The 16,360-nt window shown below is 39.5% G+C and overlaps 2 long non-coding RNA genes across 4 annotated transcripts in view; one reads left to right on the top strand and one right to left on the bottom strand.

The window, feature by feature from the left end:
* Positions 1-14,667, top strand: part of LOC103663543 — a 159,953-nt gene extending 145,286 nt beyond the window's left edge. For both annotated transcript variants that reach the window (XR_005832460.1, XR_005832462.1), the window contains 2 exons: positions 12,154-12,367; positions 14,435-14,667. This is a non-coding gene — a long non-coding RNA (uncharacterized LOC103663543). The remainder of the gene's footprint in view (positions 1-12,153; positions 12,368-14,434) is intronic.
* The window catches only part of LOC103663542, a 31,901-nt gene continuing 19,590 nt past the window's right edge, over positions 4,050-16,360 (bottom strand). For both annotated transcript variants that reach the window (XR_568790.1, XR_568789.1), the window contains 3 exons: positions 13,707-13,878; positions 4,985-5,077; positions 4,050-4,167 (listed from right to left, as the gene is read on the bottom strand). This is a non-coding gene — a long non-coding RNA (uncharacterized LOC103663542). The remainder of the gene's footprint in view (positions 4,168-4,984; positions 5,078-13,706; positions 13,879-16,360) is intronic.

Below are 16,360 nucleotides of genomic sequence, written 5' to 3' on the forward strand. Positions count from 1 at the left end.
CGAAATACATGTATGCCGGTCATCACATCAAGAGATGACGTTTATTTCCCTTTGAATCTGGGCTGGCCTAGGGAAATGCTTTGGTGGACATGTCCTTCTGGTAGGTCTACCCTTAGCCTTTAGGAAGACTAACAGCTTCTGCTTCCTCCCCATGAGAAGCCAGCCAACATGTAAGATGCCCAGTCACTCTAAGAATACCATGCTATAGTCGGCCATCCCCATGGAGGCACCCGGTAAAGTGAGTGAGAAGCCACCTTAGCCATTGCGGCCCCAGCAGACACCACATGCAGTTGGAGAACCACCCTGCTGAGCCTGTCCCAGATGGTAGAATTGTGTTTTTGTTTCCAACCACTAAGTGTTGGGGTGGTTTATTAACAGAAAGAGATTTTAAAAATTATTGTCTATTAAATGTAAATATGTAAAATGATTTCAAAGTGTTTTTCCATATCAATTTATATAAATGCAGGATTTGAGAGTATTTTAATAGGGGGATAAGAAAGACAACCACAGATGACTGAAGTGGGAATCAGAGCGTATTACCCAGGAGGAAAAAGAGTAAAACTAATGAGGAATGAGGCAAATTTTGCTGACTTCACAAGACACCCTGGGGTTTAATTTCTGTCAGGGCAACACACCCCATCCTGTGTGTGTGTGTGTCGCTCTCTCTTTCACACGTGCACGCACACGCACGCGTGCACGCGTGCACGCGTCACTTAATTATTCTTCTAATTGGGGGGAGAGGAGGGAATATTAAACAGGTTAATTGCTACCATCGTCAACCAGAGTCCAAGACTGTGAATTGAGAGCGTGTTCCAAGTTACACCACGGGATGCCCTTTGGGACCTGATAATATGATAAAGAAACAAGACAAAGGAACCTAAGTAGCATAACCGCAGTATTTCAAAATAATAGACAAGTGGAAGGAGAAATTAGTTTGATTTTAATGAAAAAAATGAATTCTCAAATATTTTAAAGGGCTGCAGTTATTACTTTTAAGTACAGTACATTATACAAAGCTATAAATGGGTATCTAATAAGTTAAATGAGGTAAGTTAATGAAAGAATTAAGATTCACAAGAGGCCTACATTATATAATTATGTATCATAAAACAGAAAGTCCTTTAACATGTTAGAATTAATTGGATGACCCAGAAATGGAAGGTACATTGAAGTTTTAGTTTGAAAAAGCAACTAATTTCAGACGAATGCTTTGTACATAGTAGGTATTCAACAAATGCTTGGTAAAGTAAAATGAACCAACTAGGAAGGTCCCCCCGGCAATTGTCACTCCCTCTGGACAGGGGACTACGATCCAGTTCCCACTGCACCCTCCCCCACCCCAAGTTGTATTCAGAGGCAAATGAAAGTGTGAGGGTAACCTTGAACATGGTCCTGTTTATTTTTTTTAAAGTAAAGCAAATCATTTTAAAAAATCAGCAATATAACTATGAATAGTAACAAATTACTTGCTGAATAGCTAATTTAAGACGTTTCCCGTGGAAAATTCCAGTTGAAGTGGGAATAGGTTAACGGGAAGGATTAATACAGAAAAGAGTAGAAACAAGCAGAATAACAGATCATTTTCCAGGTTCAGCCTGAAGACCTTGAAGTGACATGGGAGGGAGCATGTAATGAGAGGGGGATGAGCATCCCAGAGTGTTGGTGTGGAACCCAAAGTAGGTACCATCTCCCCCTCAGATTGTTCTGGGACAGGCCTTAGCACTCTGCTCTGGGTAATGAGCCCAGCTCTGAAGAGCAAGGCAGAACATTGGGTGGAAGGACATTGTCATCCTCAGCTATAATATTAACTGGAATCTATCCAAAACATTACCTCAGGCAAGATCTGCTTCCTTAGTTCTTTTCGTCAGTGGGGACTCAAGTGAATTTCTAAGACCATAACATATCTCAGTATCAAGATCAATACTGAATTAGCAGACATGGCTAAGGATAACTGGGGGGAAATAATTAACAAAATTAAGGAGGATTTGCACCACTGGGAGCCATAAAAGTTATTTTATGGGTCCATGTAAATGTAATAAAATCTCTGTCTGTGCCACAATTTAATTTCACATCAAAAAGGTCCCCACAGATAGTCTGTAAGATTATTTTACTAAAATTGAATATGTCTATGCCTTCCTAGTCTAAGCAAAAAAAAAAAAAAAAAACTTACTCTGCCCAGAAAGTTATGTTTCACACAGAGGACAGAGGTAAGGCCCATCTGATCTCATGCATTGTCTAATGTCAGCAACTCATAGGAGGTAACATAATTAATTTTTTTAATAATAGCACTCAACAATTGGCAGAGACAGAACATAGTATATCAAAAGGATGTTTCTAAGAATAGCACGTACTTTTTTCAAATTAAAAAAGTCAAATGTTAACAATAGTGGAACACAAAAAAGATAATGTCTATTATATAGATGTCCTTCATATTGTTGGTGTATATTTTTAACAGCTTATTGGCACATAATTCACATATTTTCCAATTCACCCATTTAAAGCATATAATTCATTGGTTTGTAGTATATTCAGAGTTGTGCAACCAACACCACAATCAATCTTAAAACATTTTCATCATCCCCAAAAGAAACCCCATACCCATTAGCAGTCAATCCCCATAACCCCCCTCCCGTCCCCCAGCCCTAGGCAACCACCAATCTATTTTCTGTCTCTCTAGATTTGCCTATTCCTAACATTCAATGTAAATGGAATTATACAGTATGTAGTCTTTTGTGACTGACTTCTTGCACTTAGCATACAGTTTTTAAGTTTCATCCATGTTGTAGGATGTATCAGTACTTCGTTCCTTTTTACTGTCAAATAATATTCCATTATATGGATATACTATATTTTATTTATCTACCTATTAGTTGGTGGACATTTGAGTTGTTTCCACTTGTTGGTTTCTATGAGTAATGCTGCTGTGAACATTGACATACAAGCTTTTGTGTGGACAAGTTTTTGTGCTTTTTCGTTTCTCTTGAGTGTATAGCTCGGAGTGGAATTGCTAGGTCATATGGCAAATTTACAATTAAGATTTTGAAGAGCTGTCAAATTCTTTTACAAAGTGAACGTACCACTTTACATTTATAATTACATTACATGTAAGAGTTCTAATTTCTCCACATTCTCACCAACAGTTGTTTTTGTCTCTTTTTGATTATAGTCATCCTCGTGGATGTGAAATGTTATCTCAGTTTGCTTTTAATTTGCGTTTCCTTGATGACTAATAATGTTAAGCATCTTTTCATGTGTTCGTTGGCCATTTGTATATCTTCTTTGGAGAAATGCCTAAATCAGATCCTTTGCCCATTTTTAAATTGGTTTGTCTTTGTATAATTGAGTTGTAAGAGTTATATATTCTGGATACAAATCCCTTATCAGATATTATTTGCAAATATTTCTCCCCTTCTGTGGGTTGTTTTTTCACTTTCTTGGTGTTCTTTGAAATGCAAAGTTTTCAGTTTTGATGAAGTCCAATCTATCTATTTTTTTTCTTTTGTCAGTTGTACTTTTGATGTCCTATCTAAGAAGGCTTTGCCTAACTTAAGGCCACAAAGATTCACTCCTGGGTTCTTTTCTAAGTGTTTCATAGTTTAAGCTCTTACATTTAGTCATAATCCATTCTGAGTTAACTTTGTGTATAAGGGAAGAAATGGATCCACCGTGATTCTCTTGCATATGTATATCCTATAACTACATTTTAAATGATGGTATTACTCATTTTTTTCTTGTGTTCTAAAAAATACATATTGTTAATGCAAAAAGGAGAAAGATACCTTTTGGTTCCCTGTCTCATAATTTACTCTCAGATCACCCTCACATCCAATTTGAGGAAATAAATTCTTTTTTTTTTTTTTAAAGATTTTATTTATTTATTTGACAGAGAGACAGTCAGTGAGAGAGGGAACACAGGCAGGGGGAGTGGGAGAGGAAGAAACAGGCTCCCAGCGGAGGAGCCTGATATGGGGCTCGATCCCAGAACGCTGGGATCACGCCCTGAGCTGAAGGCAGACACCCAACGACTGAGCCACCCAGGCGCCCCTGAGGAAATAAATTCTTACCCAGTCAATGCCCAAATGTACTGGCCTGCCTGTACACCTCAGAGGTGACTATTCAACAGACACCGAAGTGATGGGAGTCATCGCATCGTACCTAAAAATGTATCTGGAAAGAAAATGGTCATTTTTCTCTTATGAATTAAAAAGTATTATAAGAACAGATAATACTCAAAATGGGCAAGGGTACAGTAAAAAAAGATTTCTCCTAGACTGCCCTTAGAAGTGCAAATTAGTACAATGCTTTATGCAAAGCAGTTTGGTCATATTTATCAAGAGCTTCAAAAATATTCATATCATTTGATCTAATCACCCCTCTACTTAATAGTACTCCATAGAAATAAACAGTTTGCTCATGTGGGCATATTTACAAAGATATCTATCACAGTATTTTTAGAATTGAATGCTTTTCCTACTTCTGAAATTCCTTGATTTCACAAAAAAAATTATGAGCATGTACCCCCAACATATGTATAGCTATTCATTCATAAATTGTATACACTAATATAATTTATAGCTTATAAAGCATATACATATTAAATTAAAGGACAAGGTATAAAGGAAATAATACTTCAAATTAAGCATAAATTTATTAGTAATACAGAAAACCATTTTGATTTCAATAAAATTATTATTAATTACATTTTAGTGAAAACAATGTCACTGAATATCAAAGCCAATAAAATAATTGTTTTCGCTTAACAAAGAGCTTTTTTTAGTTGTAGAAGCATCAGCTTTGCCATTTTGGGTTCTTCACATGTGCTTGAATGATTAGCGTTATCTTAAATTTGAGGTCTCTTCACAAATTTTAAAAACTGTTTGTCTATTTTGAAGGGTTAGTTAAAACTAAATAATGTAATCATAAATCTATTTAACCGGGGTGCACAGAAGTATAACACATGGCAATATGCTGGAAATCAACTCACCAGGAAGCTGACGGAATCCTCAGCTCTGTGTAACTCCCAACTCCCTTCTTCCTTAAGGACCCTGTCCACACTTTCCTTGTTTGTTTTCATCAGCTGAAATGTGTGCCAAATATTGTCACCACTGTTAATCCTTACTAAATACAGGTATAAATTTAAACTTAATCTCTAACATTTTCCCCTGTATCCTGGAGGATTCTTATATCCCTCTTAGAGAGAATGCCCCATTTTTAAAAAAAGGTTTTATTTGTTTATTTTAGAGAGAGAAAGCAAGAGTGCATTTGAGAGAGGGGAGGAGCAGAGGGGGAGGGAGATGGAAGGGAAAGAATCTCAAGCGGACTCCATACAGAGCCCCACTCCAGGCTTGATCTCATGATCCTGAGATCATGACCTGAGCCAAAACCAAGTATCAGATGTTTAACCAACTGAGCCACCTAGGTGCCCCCAAGAGAATGCTCCACTTTGGGAATAACCGTCATAAAGCTAAATGTTCAGAACTTGGGTTCTGAAGTCAGACCATGTTCCATATCCTGAATCTCACATTGACTGAGTCACAGATTTTTCACCTGTGAAGTGAGGATATCAGTATTATGTCCTTCATGGGGTTATTGTAAGGATTAAATAAGATAATTTTTATGGAGTACTTAGCATATTAAGTGCTTGGTTAATGTTAGGTAATATTATTACTTCAATTTTTTAAAGAAAGATTTATTTATTTATTTTAGAGAGAGAGATCACACACATGTGAGCTGGAGTGGGGGGAGGGGCATAGGGAGAGAGAATCTCAAGTAGACTCCCCACTGATTGAGGAGCCCGACACAGGGCTCGATGTTGCGATTCTGGAATCATGACCTGAGCTGAAAAATAGAGTTGGATGCTTAACGGACTGAGCCACCCAGGTGCCCCATTACTTCATTTTTCTGCAAGGATTATTCATTACTTTAATATTCAGGAAAGAAAAACAAAACCCTTAAAAAAAATTTAAGACTCAACTATAAGCTCCATAAAGGTGAGGGCTGTTTTGCTTTTATCTCTATCCCCACCTGCCTATCTCAATGCCTGGCCCACGGTTGTGTTTGCGAGACAGGTGCTTTAACCAACTAAGCAATAGAGCCACCTCTACAGTTGTTTTTAAAATTTATATGTTGGCTAAAGATAGAGACTGCATACCTGCAGTAATAAAGAGTTCCTCCACTTTGTATACTGGTGATTACAAGAGGCAGCATGGAGTATGGTTCTGAGTAAAAGCACAAAATGTATTATTTACTCAGAGTGATACTGAATTCCATTGCACAATCCAGGATATATTTAAGTGGTTTGTCTTTACCATATACATTCCTGTAGCATTCTCCCCCACCCAGAATTCCCAAACCATCTATACTTTTGTCCTGGGAGTCCACTATCTGAAAGTCACTCAAGGAATTTGTTTTGAATATGTATCTGCATGAGGATGGGAAGGCCTAATTACTAATTTATTTTAAAATCAAAGCACAATCATAAATAAAATGTAAATTCTACCTTGAAACATATTTATCCTTCTTTTTTTTTTTAAAGATTTTATTTATTTATTTGACAGAGAGAGAGAGAGACAGCCAGCAAGAGAAGGAACACAAGCAGGGGGAGTGGGAGAGGAAGAAGCAGGCTCATAGCAGAGGAGCCTGATGTGGGGCTCGATCCCAGAACGGCAGGATCACGCCCTGAGCCAAAGGCAGACGCTTAACCGCTGTGCCACCCAGGCGCCCCTATTTATCCTTCTTTTATAGTTCCAAGTCAAGTCATATATTCAACCCCTGTGTGTATAAGTGTTTGCATAGAAAAGTTCTGTCCTTTGACCACAACCCAACCTGTCAGATGTCATACAAATCCATCCTATTGATCAAAGGGAAATTTTCTCTGTGGCTGCTTGCACAAATAACTCTCGGGACTAGAAAAAATAGCTTGGCCTGATGTCCTGCTGCTGAGAGGCTAGAAGTTTTTTTTCAATCTATGAAGCACTGAATATTTCATCAAATAATGATTTCTTTAAAAGTAAACCTAGCATATTTGATTCTGAGCTAACCATAACTAGTACTTTTCTTAACTTGGGGTTGTGAACCAGTCATCCATAACATCAAACGCTTATTTGAGGGCCCCAGCACAATTTTAGTTGAATTAAAAGCTGCAGTTTTTAATTTGAAAATAAGAACAATTTTATGCAATTTATTTTAAATTAAGTGTCGTGGAGTTTAAAGTATTTTCTGAAGGAATTATTGTACCCACTAGTGTTCCAATTTATGTGGCTGCAGGTCCTGGAAGCTAGTTCTCCATTCAGTGGAACTTACCTTGAGACTCATTGTTTAGATTTCAGAAGGCTGCTGTTGCCCTGGGGTACATATCAGATGAATAGAGAAGAAAGGCTACGTGAGGAAGTGACTTAGAGGCACCCTCAGGCAAGGGGCAGCTCCCACTCTTTCACCAAACTTCCATCCTGCTGGTGTGCAGTATGGGTCCGCAGGCTTCTGAAACCTTATGGAATGACGAGGTAATAGGACCACCTCTGGGGCTGGGAGAGTGGGCAAAAGTTCGGACAGGCTTCCTTTTACTCTTCTCCCTGCTTTCATCTGCTCCTGTGGTATATACCTGAGTGGTGGTGCTCCTGGCAACTTGGGAGAACCTAGGTTTTCCTTGCTGTCCTAGAAGCTCCTCTTTTTACATAATATTCTGTGGTAGTCATCAAGTTTAAGATCATGGACTTTATAAATCCAGTCTGTCTCAGCCAGTTTGGAAAATAAAAGTGGGAACAGGAATCAAACTTGCTTACTTAAACCTTTTCATTATGATCTAGTTTGGTCCAGTGGAAGAAGGAAGCTTGAAGGATGAATCAGAAGTAAGATTCTACTTCTAGCTTTATTACCTATTAGCTGTGACCTTGGGCAAATCAGTTTAACTTCTCTGTGACTCAGTTTCTTCATTTTCAAACAGGGGTAAAGAAACCTGCTATAACTCAGTTTGCTGTGATAATCAAATGAGATTATGTATATGAAAATCCCCCCCAAATTTTTAAAGAAAATAAAAAATACAGGTTTAAAAATACTATCCATGTTGACAGATGAGTGATGGATAAAGAAGTTGTGATACATATATATATACGTATATATGTGATACATATATATATAATGGAATATTATTCAGCCATCAAAAATTAAAATCTTGCTATTTGCAATGACATGGATGGAACTAGAGTATATTATGCTAAATGAAATAAGTCAATCAGAGAAAGACAATTATCATATGATTTCACTCATCTGTGGAATTTAAGAAACAAAACAGAGGATCATAGAAGAAGGGGGGGAAAAATAAGACAAAATCAGAGAGGGAGACGAACCGTAAGAGACTCTTAATCATAGGAAACAAACAGGGTTGTTGGAGGGCTGGGGGGTATCTGGATGATGGACATTAAGGAGGGCACGTGGTATAACGTGGGTGTTATATAAGACTGATGAATCACTGACCTCTACCTCTGAAACTAATAATACACTGTATGTTATTTAATTGAATTTAAATTTTAAAAAATTGAAAAAATATTATCCATGTATATATAAAATGATTTAAAATGTTCTAAAATAAAATAGAAGATTAAAATAATACAAACTAGAAATTACTAGAAAATATTAGGCATCATTTTTATTCTATCAAATTTTATAGGGGAGGAAAACCTGTATAATAACAAGGCCTGTTTGTTATTCAGGCCCTCAGGAAAAAAACATACAAGATCCATTAATGGGCATTGATCTGAGGTAAAGGCCTAAGAAAACTGTTGAGTTTTAAACAAATAAACAAAAGGCCCAATCTTGATAATGAGGTTTCTTGCCTGACCTGAGTTGAGGTAACTTGAGTCTTGGATTTATCTGGGCTTGAGGACAGCTCTGCCACTTACTGTGGTAGCTTGCATGCCATGACCAGGTCATAAAATCCTAGAACAATCTGGTACCTGCTCATACCTACAGTACCATATAAAGGATTTACACTTGTCACTTAAGCCCAATGCCTGGGATCTGGGTTTTGAAATCATTACTGCGCCAGCACTCGAAGCAACCTCTCCTTAAGTGTGTTTGACCTCTGGAACCAAGGACTTTTCCACTTCTGACCATTCATGGGTTTTCTAAGAGCAGGGCTGGTCATGGCCTCTTGCAAACAAAAACCCTGCAACACCCCCAGATTGGCTAGATATCCATTTATAGCAAAGAACTTTAACCATATCAAAAGTTGGGGTTCAGATCTATATCTCCATGTCTGATATCCTGAGGGATTGCTCAGTATAAGCCAGGTAGCAGGGAGGGAAAATGTGCTGCTGAGAGAAAAATGACCAGGAATGAATAAGGAATCTGGAAGAACATCATGAGGCAGCAGGTGCCACGGGGCTGTACTTTCACACTTCGTATTCGAGGTCTCCTTGGACAGTCTGGGGGTTCCAAGAGGGCAGGACTGAGGTAAATATGTTCGGGAGCACCAGCTCCTATTGCTAAGCGACCTCTTCTGAGAGAGCCAGGAAGAGTCAGGTGCTTTCCTATAATGTGGAGAGGAAGGTAAACAGTGGCAACATGCAGGCAGAGATTGTGAAGAAATGCCTAACAGGGGCAGTAGAGAGTTTCTGCCCTGGCACGAACACCCGAAGGCCTAGATCCAGAGAGGGAGCAAGCAGGAGCTGAAGCAAGGGACCACTGAGAGGAGGTCAGCAGCTCTGATTATGCATTACTATCAGCCCTCCTTCTGGAAACTCAGAGACATATAAGGAACGAGAAGGGCTGAAGTCCTGCTAGTCTGGTTTTGTTTTTGTTTTTGTTTTGTTTTGTTTGAAAGAGTGTGGGAGGCAGAGGGTGCACAGAGGGAGAGGGAGAGAGAGAATCTTAAGCAGGCTCTACACCCAGTGTGGAGCCCCATGTGGGCTCCTTCTCATGACCCTGAGATCATGATCTGAGCTGAAATCAAGAGTCAGATGCTCAACCCACTGAGCCACCCAGGTGCCCCAGAGGGCATCTGCTTTAGTAGACCTGGGTTCAAGAATTAGAGTGCCTTTTACCTAAAACCCTCGTATTGGTTTGAGAGATAGCATGGCTGTGCAGGGTTCATATAGAATAATTCTATTGCCCATTTTCAATCTGGTAAGCAACCATTGCCCCTTCTCCCCAGCATTAACAGTTATTCAACCAGATTGACCTCCGCTTTTCAGCTTAGGGTCTCACAGGTGAGGTGGATCTTATTCCTCAAAGTCCCACGAAAAATCAAAGATGTATAAACAGCCTGTAGTAGCTTCTTTGGCTAGAGATCCTCTCCTTTCTTTCCCAGTAAGTCTAAAAATCACTGGAAGTGGAATTAAAGCTTAAGTACCATGAAGAAGAAGGGGGTAAGGAGAGGGAGAAGGAGAAGAGGAAGAAGAGAAGGAGTGGGAAGGGGAGCAGGGGAAAGGGGGAGGGGAGGAGAGATGAGGCGGAGGGGGAAGAGGAGGATGAGGAGAAGCTTACTTGTGTTTGACCTATGCCTTGTGGGTCTGTTTTCTTGGTGTAGATGCCCACTCTTAAAAAGTACCTGCTTTAGCTCCACCTCTGTTATACTGACATGTTTGTAATTTAAAGGTCTGGTATATTGCTAGAAAGAGAATAGCCAAGTTAAAGAATAGGTGCATTTTTAGGCTTCTGCTACATATAGCCAGATTGCTTCAGGTAAGTTTACGCCATTTTATATACACACCAAAGGTTAATGCGGGTGGTCTCATTTTCTAGTGCTCCCTAAAACCTTAGCCAGTTTATTAGGTGGAAAAGAGCCTCTATTTGTTGCTGGAATTTTCATTTTTTAAATTACAAACTGCAATGATTTCAGCAAGATTTTAATAGAGCTTTTGCATTCTGTTCTCTGTTCCATTAAAAAGCACTTTGGAGGTTAATAAAGAAATGTCTGACCTACTCCTTGCCCTCATATATTAGAGGAACTAAAGGAGCTAAATAATATGCTCAACATTGTGGAGACAGGAGACAATAGGAGACCTGCCAAAATGTGTCAATCTGGGAGGACGAGGATAGGTCCATGGTCCATGTGAACACTGGTAGGCAGGGAAGACTTCATGGAGGAGGTGTGATTGGTACTGGGTCCACAAAGTGGGTAGGACTTGAGTAGATGGAAGAGATGTGACAGGACATTGCAGGTGGGAGTTCAGGCAGGAACAGAGAGCAAAGTCTTGAGTTTGAAATGAGCAAGGCATGTGTGTTGGTTCAGGTTCTCCAAGAAGCAGACAGGAAATGGAATGCAAGGATTTGATTAGAAGAAATGCCTGAGAGAACACAGGAAGAAGCTGGAGGAGCCTGGGAGAGCTATCAGACTGTGATGCATGTCAGTGAAGGAGAGAGGGAAGGAAGGCTGAGTGAAAGCATTCAGGGCTTTCCTGCAGTGTGATATACATTTGGGAAAGGTTGTCAGGGAGTCCTTGAGCCAAAGTTGCATTAGAGGAGTTCATGTCTCCCAGGAACAGGCTGCCTTAGTATCTCTGCTGCATCCAGTCAGTGTCTGGGAACAGCCCATAAGAAGCTGGAAAGTGAAATCTTGGTACAAATGTGATGATGGATTTCACAGCACAGCAGTTAGGATTGTTTACCAACTCCCTGTCTTTGGAGGTCTACGAGGTGCAATCTCATGACTGCCATAACACAATGGGGGAGAATGAGAAGACTGGCGTCGCTAGGCAGGGTACATTTATCCAGAGGTAGGAGAGGTTTCCTACTTTTACCTTCAGAGAAATACCTTGATTTTTATGGCTGGACAGAGAACATGGTGGTGATGGAAGCTTTGCTAATGCAACCTCTCCCCTCATACACTCCAGGGGTTAGGGTGTGGACCATCAGGTCAACGAAAGTTGTTTTGGATATGGTGGATGGGCCCTTGACATCCATTCCTCCTTTCAGTGTGCTCTCCTGTATGGCAGAGTCTGGAAAGCTTAACACTACATTTTCTAGATTCCATTGTAGCTTTCGTTCTGGATGCAAATTAAGTTCTTCCCATTCTTTGCACCTTTGGGACATATGGAAGGCAGAAGTTAGGCAGAGGCCATCCTGCTGTTTTCAAATGGTTTTTTGTTTATTTGTTTGTTTGTTTCGGTTTTTTGCTGGCAATTGAGATCATGGAGACTTCACTTTTCTATGTAGGAGCATTTCGATGTCCATTCTCCACCTTCGAGAGCTGGACAAGCTTTAAGAGTCGTCGGGGTGGCAGCTTCCTGATCTCTGAACCACAGCTACAGTGTTGTGTTCTGGATAATTCCACTAGTGCCTTCCTGACTCTCTAGTTCCTGGCACTGGCAGAGGAAGCACTCCCTGGAGGGCTAGTTCAGCAATGCTGTTTCGGGAATCATTTCTAAAGGTCAGACTGATACTGCTTTTCCTTTGCAATTATTTTTGTTTGGTTTTATAATAGATTTTTTTTCTGCACCATACAACATTATTAAATATTATTGGTAGCCATGCTTTTCATCTTCATGACTTACTGATTTTTATAACTGGAAGTTTTTACCTCTTAATCCCCTTCACCTATTTCACCCATCCTGCAACCCCCTCTTCTCTGGCAACTTGCCTCTGGCAAGTTTGTTCTCTGTATTTTAAGAGTCTGTTTTTTTAAAAAATTTCTTTGTTCATTTATTTTATATTTTTAGATTCCACATGTAAGTGAAATTATATGGTATTTGTCTTTCTCTGTCTGACTTAGTTCATTTAGAATAATACTCTTTAGGTCCATCCATGTTGTCACAAATGGCAAGATCTCATTCTTTTTTATGGCTGAGTAATATTCCATTGTATATGTATGTATGTATATGTCTCTGTGTGTGTGTGTGTGTATATATGTATATATACCACATCTTCTTTATTGATTCATCTATGGATGGACACCTGGTTGCTTCCACAGTAAATAATGTTACAGTAGACGTAGGTGTGCATATATCTTTTCAAATTAATGTTTTCATATTCTTTGGGTAAATACCTGGTAGTGGAATTACTGGATCATATGTATTTCTATTGTTCACTTTCTGAGGAACCTCCATATTGTTTTTTGCTGCTGTATTTTTTATAGCGGTTTTATGTTCACAGCAAAATTGAATGAAAAATACAGATAGTTCCCACATATCCTCTGCCTCCCCCTAATCTCCCCTATTATCAATATTCTAGCACCAGTGTGGTACGTTTGTTATAATCAATAACCCTATGTTGACACTGCATTGTCACTCAGAGCCTATCGTTCACGTTAGGGTTCATTTTTGGTGTTATACATTCTATGGCCCTTGACAAATATGTGACATTTTCCATGATTATATCATCCTACAGAGTAGTTTCATTGTCCTAAAAATCCTTTGTGCTTCCCTTATTCATCCTTCCCTACCTGTCACCCCTTGCCAAGCACTGATTTTTTTCCCCCACTGTCTCCATAGTTTTGCCTTTTTTAGAGTGTACTTGGAATCATACAGGGAGTAGTCTTTTTAGACTGGGCTTCTTTCACTTAGAAATATGCCTTTAAGTTTCCTTCATGTCTTTTCATGGCTCAATATCTCATTTCTGTTTAACACTGATTACTAGTCTGTTGTATGGATGTACCACAGTCTATGTATCTATTCATGTACTCAAGGATGTGTAGGTTGCTTCCAAAGATTTCATAAGCACCTACTTCCCTGTATTAAATACCCAGATTAGTTTCCATTCCCTTTACTTACCCTGACTGCTATAGAAGAGGTGTCTATTAAGGTATATAATGTTAGCATGAAGTTGAAGTCACAACAAAGTGGGACCCAGCTGAGAAATAGGTTTACTTGATCATTGCTTTTCTAATTTACATGTTCATCGTGTTAGTTGAACTCTTCGGACATCTCCGCCTTGTTCTGTTCCCTGTGGGAATGAAGAGATTACTGTCATTGACTAAGCTCAAAAGACAATTAAGGGTCTAAGGTTCAGGCTTTACCATGTTCGAACCAACAGAACTGGGCTTTCCCTGCCTCTGTGTCTTTGTTCCTACGGATAGTTCTTCTCTCGGGACCAAAAGCACACTGAGCTTTTCCTCATCTCCGGGTCTTTCCACTTACGTTAGGGATGCCCTTCCTCCAGCTTAACCATGTATCTGACCGTTTTGCATCCTTCAAGTTTTAGTTCAAACGCTATTTCCTTAAATAATGTAAACCCTCACTGTTGCTTTCTACAGTATCTCCCTTTCTTGTAGAGAGATGTACTTAATTCAGTCCATAAGAATTTCAAGCTTTATTTCTGATCAACCCAGCAGTTAAATATGAATGGCAATATAGAAGGGAGTTTGTTTCCATTATCCATTGCTGTGTAGCAAATCATATCAAAACTTGGTAGCTTATGACAACAGTTTGTTATCAGCTCTTGGAATTCTGTTAGTTAAATGGCTTCAACTGAGTGGGTCTTCTGTTGATCTCTCCTGCAGTTTCTCATGTTGCTGCAGTTGGCCTGTGGCTAGGCTTTGCATATCCAGAATGGCTTCACTCACATGTGTGGTGCGTCAGCAGGGATGCCTGGAAGGCTGGATCCAATTGGATGCTGGTATGGCTAGCTTTTCTCTTCCATGTAATCTCAGCTCCTGTCCCTGTCCCCACAGACTTTCCACATGGTGTCTTCATGTGGTTTCTCCGCAGGGTAGCTAAACTTCTTATGTAGTAGCCTCAGCCTCCCAACAGCACAAAAGCAGAGGCTCGCAGGCCTTCTTAAGACATATTGCTGGAGCAGTTACAACATCACTTCTGCCACATCTTTTGACTTAAGCAAGTTATAGAGCCAGCCCAGATTCCATGTGGAAGGAGACTATACAGGAAGCCTGGTGCATTAGGGTTCATCTTTGCAGACTAGCTACCACAGTACTTAAACATTGTCAGTCAGTGGACCTCGCCAACATCCATTAAGCTGGCTAATGAGTAATAATGATGATCATTCATGATGATGATGATGATGAATGAGGAGAATTCTATCTGCTATTTAAAACAATTTTTCTCCTTGGGAATTGAGATAGTTCATAGGAAACCACAGGAAGATTCTCCAAGAACTGGGAGCCAAATGATAATCTAAGAATCAAGAAAGTTAAGAGCTACATGTGATGAATGATATTAGCCATCTGGAAAAGTCTTTAGGACTAATCTCCAAATCATTCAAGAAAAAAATAGCCATCAAATTTCATAAATACGAGGGTATTGGTAACCTTAAACAGAGAGTCTTTAATGGAGAGTTGGGTTGGAAGCCAGAATACAGTGGGTTAAGGGGTGAGTGGCAGGTGACAACGTGGGCAGAGCAATTTAGCAACTTTTTCAAGGATGTAGCCAGGGGTTTTGATGCACAACTAGTAGGAAGGGAAATGGGTACAATTTTTTTGGATGGTAATTTGGCAGCAAATAATAAATCCTTGAATATATTAATGTCTTTTGACCTAGCTATTCAACTTCTAAGAAATTAACTTAATGAATTAATCAAACGTGTGAAGATTCATATAACAAAAAATTCACTTAACAGATTTTTTGTTTTATTGTGAAATACACCTTATATACAGAAGCATGCACAAAACATTGGAGTTTACTTTGGTTTTGTTTTTTTTTAAGATTTATTTATTTATTTATTTGACAGAGAGACAGCCAGTGAGAGAGGGAACACAGGCAGGGGGAGTGGAAGAGGAAGAGGCAGGCTTCCAGCAGAGGAGCCTGATGTGGGGCTCGATCCCAGGACTCTGGGATCACGCCCTGAGCCGAAGGCAGACACTTAACGACTGCGCCACCCAGGCGCCCCTGGAGTTTATTTTGAAGAGTAGTATAAAGAAGGTGTTTGGGTGGCTGAGTCGATTGAACATCCAACTCTTGATTTTGGCTCAGGTCATGATCTTAGTCATGGGATCGAGCCCCCGCGGTTCCATAATCAGTGTGGATAGAGTCTGCTTGAGATTCTCTCCCTCCCTCTGCCCCTGCCCCACCCTTTCCCCCTGCTCATGCTCTCTCTTGCTCTCACTCTCAAATAAATAAGTAAATAAATCCCCAAGAAAGAATAGTTATAAAGTAAATACCTGTGTAACCACAATCCAGGATAACAAGTAAATCATTGCTCCCCTTGGGCCCTTCCCTACTGTAAATAACAATTGTCCTAACTTTCAAACAACCATTTCTTTGCTTTTCCTGTATAATTTCCTTTAAAATTCTTCATTGTTGGTGCATATGTTTCCAGTTTATTAATTTCTGCTGCATGAGTACCTTCTATCTAAGCGTACATTCTTTCTGGTGTAAATATATGTGTGTAGGGGTATATGTCTGTGTGTTTAAATATCAATGTGCCAAGAAAACAAAACACTATGAATGTAGAATTCTATACCCAGTAAAAA

Source organism: Ursus maritimus, unplaced genomic scaffold, assembly GCF_017311325.1.
Source record: "Ursus maritimus isolate PB19 unplaced genomic scaffold, ASM1731132v1 scaffold_5, whole genome shotgun sequence".
NCBI classification, from domain to species: Eukaryota; Metazoa; Chordata; class Mammalia; order Carnivora; family Ursidae; genus Ursus; species Ursus maritimus.